Source organism: Ovis canadensis, chromosome 15, assembly GCF_042477335.2.
Source record: "Ovis canadensis isolate MfBH-ARS-UI-01 breed Bighorn chromosome 15, ARS-UI_OviCan_v2, whole genome shotgun sequence".
In the NCBI taxonomy this organism is placed as follows: Eukaryota; Metazoa; Chordata; class Mammalia; order Artiodactyla; family Bovidae; genus Ovis; species Ovis canadensis.
The window spans coordinates 18,259,651-18,275,852 of record NC_091259.1 but is presented as its reverse complement, the minus strand read 5'-3'; the positions used below and the strand labels follow the sequence as shown (position 1 = coordinate 18,275,852).

The following is a 16,202-nucleotide window of genomic DNA, read 5'->3' as shown; positions in this document are numbered from 1 at the left end:
AGTCTGGCTAATTGAGTTAAACAATCTCCACTCCTCTCCACTATCAGAGTGGTGTGCTGACAGTTTCCTTTCATTACACTCTGAATGTTGGCATGTCTGTCATGAGGCATTAAGGATTCATGGATTCCCAAGAATTCCTTCAGAATCCTTTCTTTCTTCCTATAATGTCTGTTCTATTTGTCTCTGAGTTTCTGTACTAGTAAGATGATCACAGGTCCCCTGCTGCTGCTAAGTCGCTTCAGTCATGTCCAACTCTGTGTGACCCCATAGACAGCAGCCCACCAGGCTCCTCTGTCCCTGGGATTCTCCAAGCAAGAATACTGGAGTGGGTTTCCATTTCCTTCTCCAACAGATGCCCTAGATCCCACAATAAAAAAAAAAATTATCTGTAAGTGAAAACATTGCCAAAGAAAGATGAGCTTCCAGAATTTTATGGACTTTAATACCAGAATTATTAAAATTAATACCAAGTGCCAAGTTTTCCCTAATATCCATACACACAAGGAAAAAGCTTAAGAAAAAAACTTCCAAATATCATCCGTGTATTTAATTTGCAATAAAATAGGACATTTACAGATAATTAGGTAAAAAAATGCTCACATATAATAACTAAACTCACATAATATGAGGAAAGTTTAATGAAATAGGATATCTAGAAGAAATACATAACAAGGTATGTTTAAGAAATATTTATGATTGTTTAAAATTGTGGAAGGAAGATGTCAAAAACAATTCAATCACAGACACATACAAATTATTTGTAGTCCTTGCTTGATTGGGACAATGTTGGGTGTGCTGATCAATAAGTAAAAGTAAATTATGTGAATTGTCTATTATACATACCATAGTGTTTGAATGAGTTCTGATAAAATGAAGGAGGTACATAATCATAATGCCCCCGGCTTGTTTTGTTTTTTTTTTTTTTTCCTTTTTTAAGTATACAACTTTAGACTGAAAAGAACAATTTTCAAATTGTTGTTTCATTTGTTAACTAGCTATAACTCAAGAAGGGTAGAAAGCAGTCGGGTATTACAGTTTATATTGGAATTCTGAATATTAAAATTATAAGCCATTTGCCCTGTGATTATAGAGTCAGAATTTTAAAGAGCCACTTGTAGGACCCATCTGTTACAAATATCTTTCCTTCAGACATAGAAAAGATATCAAAGAAAACAAATGAGATAATCTGTTAATGTGTTTTTCCTTAAACATATGATAACATAAAATATATTGGTAGTTAAAGAGCTATGAATTAACTATTACTAAAACCTGAATATCCTGATTCCTTATTAAGTTTTTTATTCATGATATCATGCAATGATCATTAAAAATTTAAAATAAAAACCACTTGGGAGGTGGGCAATTTAGTCCATCATGATCTCTATGGCAGTCTGGACCCATGGACCCACTCAGCCAGCCTTGCCAGTGGAGAAGACAATTGAGGAATTTGCATGAGACAGCTGTGCAGAATGGAGCTGGAGGAGCCTTAATTGTGCACATAGATACTCCTGACAATAACCTAGATATTCCATTTGATTTCACAATGGAAAACTTAAGAGGACAGAGACAATTGTTAAACAAATGAACAAACAAACAAAAATACGATTTCTGCTTTATTGACTATGCCAAAGCCTTTGACTGTGTGGAATACAACAAACTGTGGAAAATTATTAAAGAGATGGGAATACCAGGTCACCTTGCCTGCCTCCTGAGAAATCTTTATGCAGGTCAAGAAGCAACAGTTGGGACTGGGCCTGGAACAGCAGGCTGGTTACAAATTGGAAAAGAAATATATCAAGGCTGTATACTGTCACTCTGTTTATTTAACTTATACACAGAGAACATCATGGGAAATGCTGGGCTGGATGAAGCACAAGCTAGAATCAAGATTTATGGGAGAAATAACAATAACTTCAAATATGCAGATACCATCACCCTTATGGCTGAATGTGAAGAAAAACGAAGAGCCTCTTGATGAAAGTGAAAGAAAAGAGTGAAAAAGCTGGTTTAAAACCCAATGTTCAAAAAACAAAGATAATGGTATCTGGTCCCATCACTTCATGGCAAATAGATGGGGAAATGATGGAAAGAGTGATAGACTTTCTTTTGGGGGGCTTCAAGTGGAAACAGTGTCAGACTTTTTTTGGGGGGGCTCCAAAATCACTGCAGATGATGACTGCAGCCATGATATTAAAAGACGCTTACTCCTTGGAAGAAAAGTTATGACCAATTTAGATAGCATATTCAAAAGCAGAGACATTACTTTGCCGACTAAGGTCCATCTAGTAAAGGCTATGGTTTTCCCAGTAGTCATGTATAGACGTGAGATTTGGACTGTGAAGAAGGCTGAGCACTGAAGAATTGATGCTTTTGAACTGTGGTGTTGGAGGAGACTCTTGAGAGTTCCTTGGACTGCAAGGAGATCCAACCAGTCCATTCTGAAGGAGATCAACCCTGGGATTTCTTTGGAAGGAATGATGCTAAAGCTGAAACTCCAGTACTTTGGCCATCTCATACGAAGAGCTGACTGGCATGCTGCGATTCATGGGGTCTCAAAGAGTCGGACATGACTGAGCGACTGAACTGAACTGAACTGAAAATCACTGTGGACAGTGAGTGTAGCCATGGAATAAAAGGATGCTTGCTCCTTGGAAGAAAAATTATGACAAATCTAGACACATATTACTAATCAGAGACATCACTCTGTCAGAAAAGGTCTGTAAAATCTAAGCTATGGTTTTTCCAGTAGTCACGTACAGATGTGAGAGCTGGACCATAAATAAGGATGAATGCTGAACAACTGATGGTTTTGAACTGCAGTGCTGGAAAAGACTCTTGAGACTCCCTTGGACAGCAAGATCAAACCTGTCAATCCTAAAGGAAGTCAACTCTGAATATTCATTGGAAGGACAGGTGCTGAAGCTGAAGTTTCAATATTTTAGACCTCTGATGCAAAGAAGGACAGGTGCTGAAGCTGAAGTTTCAATATTTTAGACCTCTGATGCAAAGAACCAACACATTGAAAAAGACCCTGATGCTGAGAAAGATTGAGGAGAACGGGTCAAAAGAGGATGAGATAGTTGGATGGTGTCATCGACTCAATGGACATGAGTTTCAGCAAACTCAGGGAGATATTGAAGGTCAGAGAATCTTGGTGTGCTGCAGTTCATGGGGTCACAAAGATTCAGAAACAATAGAAGGACTGAACAACAACAACACCTAAAATGGCATAAAGCAGAAGCTGTGCTTCTAATCCTGGATTTAGCCCAAAGAAAAAATGGATGGCTGCCCAACTCTGCTATGAACAAGGTTGAAGAAGTTTTACAAGTACCTCCAATGAGAGTATATGATGTACCAACTTTTTATACAATATATCTTGCAATGCCACTTGGAAAATATATTTAAGTATACACTACTATGCCTTGCATGCACTGAAAGTCTGACAGCATACTGGAGGTCATTAAGAAAATTAAAAAAAAAAAAAAAACAACTTGAAATAAAGTTTGGAGAGACTACACCTGACACACTTTTCATTCTTATAGAAGTGGAATGTTCAGGGGCCTGTGTAAACCCACCAATGGTTCAAATAAATGACAACTACTAGGAGGATCTGACACTTAAGGATTTTGAAGAAACTTAATGAACTCAAGGCTGGCAGAATCCCAAAACCTAGGCCAAGAAGTGAATGCATCTCATGTGAATCAGCCAGAGATCTTACCTCTTTGACTGAACCACCTAAAGGATCTGGGTTTCTTGTACAACCATGCATTTAATTTATACTTAACTGTATAATTATTTCAATTGGAGAAATAAAATATGAATCTCCTATCAAAAAAGAAAAAAAAAACACTTGGCAGAATATATAATTTGCAGAAAATTGAGGCACATATAGTGAGGTTCTTAGTTCAGCATGCATAAAGAACATAATATTTTAAAATATTTTCATATTCAATCTGTCATTTGATCTATATCACCCCAACCACTGAATTTTCATAGAAAATTATTTTCTATGTATTTTAAATCTGATTTTTAAAGTCATTAGTCATTATCTCAAAATCTAAGCTTTATTCAAAAGAATTTCCAAAGTACCCAAATCCACATTTTAATATGAAGAACCAGACTTAAAATTCTTAAACTTATAACTTTACAATTTTTAGCAAAGTCATATAATTTAGCAAAACTGAAAACAGGGAGAGCCTTTTCTTTGCAGCAAGGTGGAGGACACCAGGAAGTGAAGCCAGAAAGGAAGTACAAGAGAGAAAGTACAACCAGAATTAGATTTGAAGATTCTGACTCATTCCTTGATATAAAAATATTTAAATAGTGTATTGAGGTCCAGTAAACACCTTGAACAGAGATATTTACCCTTCAAGTAACTACCTTGTTGAAAAAGAAAAAAAGAAAGATCCTACAAGAAATCCCTAGATTGCTTGTAGCATCAGAAATGTATAGTGATCCTCAGGAAGAATACTCAGAAAGTCTTGCATATTGTGTATAAACTCACTATACTGAAAAATAAGGGGAAAGAGTGAAGCATTTATCCTATGCCTCCCTTATGAGCATTACTAATAACTATAAAATAGTAGATCAGAAGTTTGTTTTGTAGAAACATTTCACCTTTGTTCTTTTATTTCTGCTGTCTGTGTCATCCTTTACTTTTCATGACAGATAACAATCGTATGCTGACATTTGAGGAGTTTTCTCAGTTTACTTCCTGCCAACAGTTTTTAGGGTGGAAATAAGCTCTTCACTTTGTACTCAGTATCCAAGATGACAGTATTTCCAATGCAATTCTCTTGAAATATGTTGGGTGTCTTCCAAATCATATGAGGTTTTACCCCATTTAACACAAAGGTTTATATATGTTTTCCATTCCCATTCCTATATAACGTAAATTGTATTAATAATGAGTAACAAAATCTCAGCTTATAAGTTTCAAGATATCAAAGAAAGATGTGATTGACTGAAGAGAGGAAATATATCACTCAAAGATGGATAAAATGATATTTAGGTCCTTCTTTCTCACTTTGAGAAAAGGCTAGTACTTTCAGTTGTACAAGGTGATGCTTGATTCAGGTAATGTGAAAACATGGCTTTCTATTTTCCTTCTTTGGAATTTAAATATGGTTACAGAAATTATGTATTGATTTCAGATTTACAAGGGTGGATGATGGTGATGGTCGATGTTGTAATATTCCTTAACTAAACTGAAACTATGTATTCCAGAATTTCTTGGTAATGCTCAGACTGGGTTGGCCACAAATAAAATAACATCTCATGTGTTCTCAATTACCTTCAAAATGAACTCTGAATGATAAACCAAAAAGGCTCATCTCTCATCAATACCCTCCAGCTGTGTAAATTCAGACTCACCCAAACTACCTACTTCCCTTTTTTGAGAGCCACCATGTTTGTTAAGGCACCTTGTCTTTACACATGTTTTTTCCTCTGCCTGAAATCATCTTGATTGGCCTTTTCATAGCTAATGCTTTGTAATATTTTAAGAATAATGTCATGAAACTTAAGTATGTGAGTTACATTCTTCTCTTTGTTTCCATATTGTTTCATATACCCTAACAAGGAATATATTTCTTGCATCTCACTTCTTTGTTTTCCTTTTTATATTATGATTGCTAAATGAAGGAGTAGATGGAATAATTTATATGGAATTGGTTATAAATATGAAATATGAATTAACAGGACAGCCTTGGCAACTTAGATGCCATAACTTTTATGGTCAGAGACTGCTGCCTTCCTTAAAAAGAAAACTTTGCCGTCTTTCTAAACAAATATATTTTTGTGTAGATTCTCCCCAATGCTTAAAACATTGAAGGCATTCAGAAAATATAAAAAAGCAGAAAACAGTTTTAATACCAACAACAAAAATTGACAGCTAGACAATAAACTTCTGAAGCACAACACAATGAAAGTAAGTAAAATGTTGTTTAGGGCTTGAAATGTAACAATTTTATTTATTATCTGAAATGTCTGGGAAAGCTGCTGATATCTGAGTTTTGGCATAATAGAAGGGTAGAGAAAGACATTAAAGACAAGGAGGAACCATGAAATGTTTTGCTGCAAACACTTAATAATCATCACATGCAATTCCCTTCCTAATGTCTAGTATTAAACATTGTGATTTAGAGTTTGCTGCTAAGAACAAGTCTATGCCTAATACATAATATGGATCCTTCCCATATAGAGCCACACATTTAAGGAGTTATGGATATAACTCCACATGAAACTTTGGTCATTAAAATGTTTTATTTTCTCAGATATGTACCACCACCACCACAAAAATTGAAACAAATGTAGTCTAACAAGGCAGTTGTTCATGGAGGCTTCAGAGAACTATTGTCTAATTTTCCATACCCATTAATTAGCCAAATGAGTTATAAAAATAATGACTATAAAAGCAATCACCTAAAATTGCGTCTAGTATAAAGGATAGAATAAACAGGAGTTTCATTTATTCTACTTATGGCATTACTGTATTGTCATTTTATATTCACATGAAGACTCCATTGACAAATTTATATAAATTATAGTATTGGGGGATATTAAAAAGTCCTCAGATCCCCAAATACTTTATCATATGCTTACTGATAGATGTTATTTTTAATTAATTTATTTATTTTGATTGGAGGCTAACTACTTTACAATATTTTAGTGGTTTTTGCAAAATTATGCACAAATTACCACTTCAGTATTCTTGCCTTGAGAACTATATGAACAGTATGAAAAGGCAAAAGCTATGACACTGACAAATGAACTCCCCAGGTCACTAGGTGTCCAACATTACTGGATATCAGTGGAGAAATAACTCCAGAAAGAGTGAAGAAGAAAAGGAGTAGCCCTCATTGTCAACAAAAGAGTCCAAAATGCAATACTTGGGTGCAATCTCAAAAATGACAGAATGATCCCTGTTTGTTTCTAAGGCAAGCCATTCAATATCACAGTAATCCAAGTCTATGCAACACCCAGTGATATTGAAAAAGCTGATGTTGAACAGTTCTGTGAAGACCTAAAAGACCTTCTAGAACTCACACCCCCAAAAGATGTACTTTTCATCATAGGGGACTGAGATGCAAAAGTGGGAAGTCAAGAGATACTGGAGTAACAGGGAAGTTTGGCCTTGGAGTACAAAATGAAGTAAGGCAAAGGCTAGCAGAGTTTTGCCAACAGAAAAGGCTAGCAGAGTTTTGCCAACAGAGTGAACTCATCAAAGCAAACACCCTCTTCCAACAACACAAGAGAAGACTCTACACACAGACATCACCAGATGGTCAATACTGAAAACAGACTGATTATATTATTTGCAGCCAAAGATGGAGAAGCTCTATACAGTCAGCAAAAATAAGACTAAGGGTTGACTGTGGCTCAAATCATGAACTCCTTATTGCCAAATTCAGACTTATATTGAAGAAAGTAAGGAAAACCACTAGACCATTCAGGCATGACCTAATCAACTCCCTCATGATTATACAGTAGAAGTGACAAAGAGATTCAAGGGGTTAGATCTGACAGACAGAGAGCTTGAAGAACTATGGACAGAGATTAAAGACATTGTACAGGAGGCACTAATCAAGACCATCCCCAAGAAAACCAAATGCAAAAAGGCAAAAACTGGATGTTTGAGGAAGCCTTACAAATAGCTGAGAAAGGAAGAGAAGCTAAAGGCAAAGGAGGAAAGGAAAGATAAACCCATTTGAATGCAGAGTTCCAAAGACTAGCTAGGAGGGATAAGAAAGCCTTCCTTTGTGATCAATGCAAAGAAAGAGAGGAAAACAATAGAATGGGAAAGACTAGAGATCTCTTCAAGAAAATTAGAGATACCAAGGGAATATTTAATGCAATAATGGCCACAATATAGGACAGAAATGGTATGGACCTAACAGAAGCAGAAGATATTAAGAAGAGGTGGCAAGAATATGCAGAAGAACTATGCAAAAAAGATAGTCATGACTCAGATAATCACGATGGTGTGATCACTCACTTAGAGCCAAACATCCTGAAATACAAAGTCAAGTGGGACTTAGGAAGCATCCCTATGAACAAAGCTAGTAGAGATAATGGAATTCCAATTTAGCTCTTTCAATATTTATATTAATTGGAGGTTAATTAGTTTACAATATTGTATTGGTTTTGCCATACATCAACATGTATCTGCCACAGGTATACACGTGTTTCCCATCCTGAACCCCCCTCCCACCTCCCTCCCCGTATCATCCCTCTGGGTCGTCTCAGTGCACAAGCCCCAAGCATCCAGTATCATGCACTGAACCTGGACTGGCGACTCATTTCATATATGATATGATACATGTTTCAATGCCATTCTCCCAAATCATCCCACCCTCTCCCTCTCCCACAGAGTCCAAAAGACTGTTCTATACATCTGTGCCTCTTTTGCTGTCTCGCATACAGGGTTTTCATTACCATCTTTCTAAATTCCATATATATGCATTACTCTCTGGTGGCTCAGAGAATAAAGCGACTGTCCGCAATGCGGGAGACCTGGGTTTGATCCCTGGGTTGGGAAGTTCCCCTGGAGAAGGAAATGGGAACCCACTTAAGTATCCTTGCCTAGAGAATCCCCTGGATGGAAGAGCCTGGTGGGCTACAGTTCATGGGGTCACAAAGAGTCGGACACGACTGAGCGAGCTCCCTTCACTTCACTCCACACTGTATTGGTGTTTTTCTTTCTGGCTTGCTTCACTCTGTATAATAGGTTCCAGTTTCATCCACCTCATTAGAACTGATTCAAGTGTATACTTTTTAATGGCTGAGTAATACTCCATTGTGTATATGTACCACAGCTTTCTTATCCATTCATCTGCTGATGGACATCTAGGTTTTTTCCATGTCCTGGCTATTATAACCAGTGCTGCGATGAATATTGGGGTACACATGTCTCTTTCAATTCTAGTGTCCTTGGTGTGTATGGCCAGCAGAGGGAATGCTGGGTCATAAGGCAGTTCTATTTCCAGTTTTTTAAGGAATCTCCACACTGTTCTCCATAGTGGCTCTACTAGTTTGCATTCCCACCAACAGTGTAAGAGGGTTCCCTTTTCTCCATACCCTCTCCAGCATTTATTGCTTGTAGACTTTTGGATCACAGCCATTCTGACTGGCTTGAAATGGTACCTCATTTTGGTTTTGATTTGCATTAAAGTGCTGCATTCAATATGCCAACAAATTTGGAAAGCTCAGCAGTGGCCACAAGAATGGAATAGGCCAATTTTCTTTCCAGATCCAAGAAAGGCAATGCCAAAGAATGTTGAAACTAACACAAAATTGCACTCATCTCACACACTAGCAAAATAATGCTTAAAATTCTGCAGTGAGGCTTCAACAGTACGTGAACTATGAATTTCCAAATGTTTAAGCTGGATTTAGAAAAGGCAAAGAAACCAGAGATCAAATTGCCAACATCCGTTGTATCGTGGAAAAAGCAAGAGAGTTCCAAAGAAACATCTACTTCTGCTTTGTTGACTACAGCAAAGCCTTTGACTGTGAGGATCACAAAAAAACTGAAAAATTCTTCATAAGAATACCAGGTCACCTTATCTGCCTCCTGAGAAATCTGTATGTGGGTCAAGAAGAAAGAGTTAGAACTGGACGTGGAATAACGGACTGGTTCCAAATTTGGAAAGGACTATGTCAAGGCTGTATATTGTCACCCTGATTATTTAACTTATATGCAGAGTACATCATGGGAAATGCTAGGCTGGATGAAGCACAAGCTGGAATCAAGATTTCTGGGAGAAATATCAATAACCTCAGATACACAGATGACAACACCCTTATGGCAGAAATTGAAGAACTAAAGAGTCTCTTGATGAAAATGAAAGAGGAGAGTGAAAAGGCTGGCTTGAAACTCCACATTCAAAAAACTAAGATCATTGCATCTAGTCCCATCACTTCATGGCAAATAGATGGGGAAACAGTGACAGACTTCATTTTCTTGGGCTCCAAAATCACTGCAGATGGTGACTGCCGCCAGGAAATTCAAAGACACTTTCTCCTTGGAAGAAAAGCTATGACCAAACTAGACAGCATACAAAAAGCAAAGACATTACTTTGCTGACAAAGGTCCAGCTAGTCAAACCTATGGTTTTTCCAGTTGTCACATACTACTGTCAGAGTTGGACTACAGAGAAAACTGGACACAGAAAAATTTATGCTTTTGAATTGTGGTGTTGGAGATGACTTTTAAGAGTCCCTTGCACTGCAAGGAGATCAAACCAGTCAATCCTAAAGGAAATCAGTCCTGAATATTCATTGGAAGGACTGATGCTGAAGCTGAAACTTCAAATCTTTGGCTACCTGATTCAAAGACTGACTCATTGAAAAAGACCCTGGTGCTGGGAAAGATTGAAAGCCTAAGGAGAAGGGTACGACAAAGGATAAGATGTTTGCATGGCATCACTGACTCGATGGACATGAGTTTGAGCAAGCTCTAGGAGTTGGTAATGGACAGGGAAACCTGGTGTGCTGCAATCTATAGAACTGCAAAGATTCAGACACGACTGAGCAACTGAACTGAACTGAGATGCATATTTCTTAATTTAATACAGGAAAGTAAATGGTAATATCTGTATAACTGATGAAGTGGTTCAGTTCAGTTCAGTCACTCAGTCGTGTTTGACTCTTTGTGACCCCATGAATTACAGCACGCCAGGCCTCCCTGTCCATCACCATCTCCCAGAGTTCACTCAGACTCACGTCCATCGAGTCCGTGATGCCATCCAGCCATCTCATCCTCTGTTGTCCCCTTCTCCTCCTGCCCCCAATCCCTCCCAGCATCAGGGTCTTTTCCAATGAGTCAACTCTTCGCATGAGGTGGCCAAAGTACTGGAGCTTCAGCTTTAGCATCATTCCTTCCAAAGAAATCCCAGGGTTGATCTCCTTCAGAATGGACTGGTTGGATCTCCTTGAAGTCCAAGGGACTCTCAAGAGTCTTCTCCAACACCACAGTTCAAAAGCATCAATTCTTCGGTGCTCAGCCTTCTTCACAGTCCAACTCTCACATCCATGCATGACCACAGGAAAAACCATAGCCTTGACTAGACGGACCTTAGTCGGCAAAGTAATGTCTCTGCTTTTGAATATACTATCTAGGTTGGTCATAACTTGTCTTCCAAGGAATAGCCATCTTTTAATTTCATGGCTGCAATCACCATCTGCAGTGATTTTGGAGCCCAAAAAGATAAAGCCTGACACTGTTTCCACTGTTTCCCCTTCTATTTGCCATGAAGTGATGGGACCAGATGCCATGATCTTCATTTTCTGACTGCTGAGCTTTAAGCCAAGTTTTTCACTCTCCCCTTTCACTTTCATCAAGAGGCTTTTTAGTTTCTCTTCACTTTCTGCCACAAGGGTGGTGTCATCTGCATATCTGAGGTTAGTGATTTTTCTCTCGGCAATCTTGATTCCAGCTTGTGTTTCTTCCAGTCCAGTGTTTCTCATGATGTACTCTGCATGTAAGTCAAATAAGCAGGGTGACAATATACAGCCTTGACGTACTCCTTTTCCTATTTGGAACCAGTCTGTTGTTCCATATCCAGTTCTAACTGTTGCTTCCTCACCTGCACATAGATTTCTCAAGAGGCAGGTTAGGTTGTCTGGTATTCTCATCTCTTTCAGAATTTTCCACAGTTGATTGTGATCCACACAGTCAAAGGCTTTGGCATAGTCAATAAAGCTGAAATAGATGTTTTTCTGGAACTCCCTTGCTTTTTCCATGATCCAGCAGATGTTGGCATTTTGATCTCTGGTTCCTCTGCCTTTTCTAAAACCAGCTTGAACATCAGGGAGTTCACGGTTCACGTATTGCTGAAGCCTGGCTTGGAGAATTTTGAGCATTTCTTTACTAGCATGTGAGATGAGTGCAATTGTGCAGTAGTTTGAGCATTCTTTTGCATTGCCTTTCTTTGGGATTGGAATGAAAACTGACCTTTTCCAGTCCTGTGGCCAATGCTGAGTTTTCCAAATGTCCTGGCATATGGCTACTATCCATCTGACAAAGTTGTTGTGAGTAGTAAAAAACATTAATTGCTAGGCAACTCCACATAATAATATATTTTAGGTACTGTGGTTCACTTTTTTGTCTAAATATTCACCATCAGATTATTGTGCAAAGTAAGCTTAAATGGCAGTTGAGATGAGTGAAAACTGAGAAACTCAAATCATAGGATAGCAAGGCGGGAATAGAGAGTTGCAGTAAACTTTCAATAAATAAATCCTAGAACCAAAGTATGAGACCATCAGAACTGTCTTGGGACTGCCAGGACCCAGATCATTTTAGATCATTCACAGTGTTATATTCCAATGAATTTATTAATCCTTTCAAATTGCAAGTGAATGTCACTGAGAGATGTCTGACTTTATGAGACCCCATGGACACACTCCATCAAATTCTCCAGGCTAGAATACTGGAGTGGGTAGCTATTCCCCTCTCCAGGTAACCTTCCCAACCCAAGCATCAAATCCAGGTCTCCCACATTGTAGGTGGATTCTTTACCAGCTGAGCCACCAGGGGAGCAATTTCTTAGATGTTCGGTTTTATCATCTTATAAGATGGAATAATAGTAGCATATATTTAAGTAACTGATATGTCCCAAAGCCCCCATCATAAATCACATTTCATTGGATTGCTTTCATAATGATGGAAAAATTCTTATCAAATATCAGGGCCATTTTCTTATTGTTCAGTCACCAAGTCGTGTCTGACTCTGCCACTCCATGGACTGCAGCATGCCAGGCTTCACAGTCCCTCACCATCTCCCGGAGTTTGCCCAAATTCATGTCCATTGAATAGGTGATGCCATCCAACAGTCTCATCCTCTGTCACCTTCTTTTCCTTCACACTTCAATCTTTCCCATCATCAGGATCTTTCCCAATGAGTTAGCTGTTTGCATCAGTTGGCCAAAATATTGGAGCTTCAGCTTTAGCATCAGTCCTTCCAAAGAGTATTCAAGGTTGGTTTTCTTTAAGATTAACTGGTTTGACCTCTTTGCTTTCCAAGGGACTCTCAAGAGTCCTCAGTGCCATAGCTAAAAATAAATTAACAAATAAATTGCTTGTTTCAAAAATATATGCTGAAACTATCTCATAAGTTTCAGGCAGAAATAGTAATTGGTAAGTTTGTTATATCTCTATCTTCTAACACAGTGATTGGCACATGGATTGGAGTCTATAAATATTGAATGATTTTATTCAAAAATAAAGAAATGGTCAAATGGAAATTTTGTTGCTAAGCATGTATTTGAATCCTTGAAGTCCACCTTCCTTGGGTTAATATTTCTCCCTTCTCTAATCTCCCTACCACTTTCTTCCATTCCTCCACTACAGTCATTTTTTCCCCTTCTATTCTCTTTTCTCCTCTTCTTTTCTTCTCATCTCTTCCAAACACAGCATGTTGAGTGGATAACTACTGACATATAATTGTTACTATAGATTTTGAGTATCTGTGAAAAAGCAAATCAATGGCATGTAACCAACATGTATCTCACTAACTCTAAGTTTGTTCTAGAGCAGAAAGTGGAATTAAAGAACTTCATTTAAAAAATATTATTATTATTATCATTATTTTACTTTACAATATTGTATTGTTTTTGCCACACATCAACATGAATCCGCCATGGGTGGACACGTGTTCTCAATCCCGAACCCCTCTCCCACCTCCCCCTCCTCCCCACTAGACTCACTATGTTTAAAATATAAGGGAAAGATAAATGTTTCCCAGTAAATTTAATGGAACAGGATAACAAATTCTGAAGTTCTATTTAGCAAAATCATACCACTTCAGCAAAACTCTGTACCTATTTATGACCTTAAATCTATGGAGCTGTCTCCCCAACCTTGTGTGTTGCTTGCTAGATTATGAAAAATCAAATTTTAAAAACCTAACATCTTCAAGAGCACTCAAGCTGTTTTTAGGAGTTAGCACATTTGTCTGTAGGATGTGGGGAAACAAACTACCACTACACCTACAACTTTTCTGAATTGATGATTCTTCCGAAAAAGATTCTCAGGAATGTGGTTATTTCCTACCTACAGAGTGAAACTGAAAAGAATGTTGATTAGGCTGGCTCAATTCTAAAGAAATTCTGGAAATAAACCTATATAAGTTTTACTACACCCATCATAGCATTTGGTTCAAATATTTGAAATGCTCTTTACTGCACATTCTTTGGAGATGTGACCTTTGGGTATGAAGGATATAATCAATTCATTGACAAGCAAAGCCAAAATTTTAATGATGTTTTCTAATATGACATTTTACCTTTAACTTCAGATTTCTAGACTTCATGTCTTCATTTCAGGAACAAAAGCAATGTAATACAATAATTCAGCTGACTAACAATCTGCTTTTCTAAATGGAAAGTTAATGCTGACCTGCCAAATATTTTCTGAAATGCATTTATTTATTTACTTTTCTAAAAATACATTTACTAGTCATCATTAACAACCATTTTCTCCATATTATGTTAAGTCCTAAGGTTACTGATATTACTAATGCTCAGTGGTAAATCTAATTATACTTCAGAACTATATTCCTTCTCCTCATCTTATAAGACTGATAGATACTCTCACTTCATTGATGTAGTAAATGACTTAGTGACTCTTGTTAACAAATAGGATACTATAGATACTCAAAATTTGCTTGTGTGGAAGGACTCATGCTCTTGACATCTTAACAACAAGATGTAAACATGCTGTATTTATTCACTTATTTAGGTCTTCTTTAGTTTATCTCAGTAATGTTTTGCAGTTTTTAGTGTACTTACATACATTTTGTTACTTTATTTCTAAATATTCCATTTTTGATACTATTATAAATGGTATTTTTCTCTACTTTTATTTGTAGAACAGTGTCTGGTATAAGTAGGAGCTCAGCAAATATTTATTGGCCCATTACTAATTGGATTCTATGCTCATCTGATATATCTCATTATTTTAATAAATTTAGTAGGCAAACAATATTTTTTTTTTAATTAAAGGAAGGTATGGCACCCCACTCCAGTACTCTTGCCTGGAAAAGCCCATGGATGGAGGAGCCTGGTAGGCTGCAGTCCATGTGGTCGCTAAGAGTCGGACACGACTGAGCGACTTCACTTTCACTTTTCACTTTCATGCATTGGAGAAGGAATTGGCAACCCATTCCAGTGTTCTTGCCTGGAGAATCCCAGGGATGGGGGAACCTGGTGGGCTGCGGTCTATGGGGTCGCATAGAGTTGGACACGAGTGAAGCGACTTAGTAGTAGCAGCAGCAGACTTCTCATGGGAGTGATTACTGACATATCTGTCCTTTCTTCTGTTTTGTCTATTTTCTTAATTCATTATGATATTTGGATATACTTTCCTAGAACTATGTCCTTCTGTTTAGCCGCACTACTCTTATAAGATTCTTTTTGGAGCTTTAGGTAATTTAATTACTCATTTTTAGCTGTTGTGATTACTGTTCAATATCTAATGATGCAGTATTACAGTCAGAAGCTATAAATATAGAACATAGAAGTTTCTATAGTAAACAAGTTCTCCCTGGATTTTCCTTATTATGATATCTTTCTTTAATGCATTTATTTCTGGATGTGCTGAGTGCTTGTTGCTGTGTGTTGGGTTTTCTCTAGTTTTGGGGAGCAGGGTCTACTCTTTATTGTGGTACAGAGGCTTCTCATTGCAGTGGCTTCTCTTGTCACTGAGCATGGGCTCTAGGGTTTAAGTTTCAGTGTTACAATTCCTGAGCTCTACAGCACAGGCTCAATAGTTGTGGCACAGGGGATTAGTTGCTCTCTGGCATGTGGGATTTTCCTGGACCAAGGATGAAACCCTGTCTCCATAATTGGCAGGCAGATTCTTTACCACTGAGCCAGCTGGAAAACCCCCTTTATTATGATATCTTTAAGTAAAATGTGTATTTTAAAGTAGAATTGCAAAGCATAAATTCTACATGTATAATCTTAACAAATACAATGAATGTACTTATTCATACATTTAAGAAACATTTAATAGTGCAAGAGCCACATAATATATAGACACTGAAGATAAAAAGATGAGTAAGATATAGTGATTAGTTATATTGTATTATCTATAATTACATTGTTATATAAGTATACATGGATATATGCATAACAAGTAAGTGTACATATAACATATCAGCATATAAAATATATTAACTTATGGGTATAAATATTGT

The 16,202-nt window shown here is 37.4% G+C and overlaps 1 pseudogene; it reads left to right on the top strand.

The window, feature by feature from the left end:
- The first annotated feature begins 1,399 nt into the window (after window positions 1–1,399).
- Window positions 1,400–3,773, top strand: LOC138421173 (NADH dehydrogenase [ubiquinone] flavoprotein 2, mitochondrial-like; annotated as a pseudogene).
- Window positions 3,774–16,202: the final 12,429 nt, after the last annotated feature.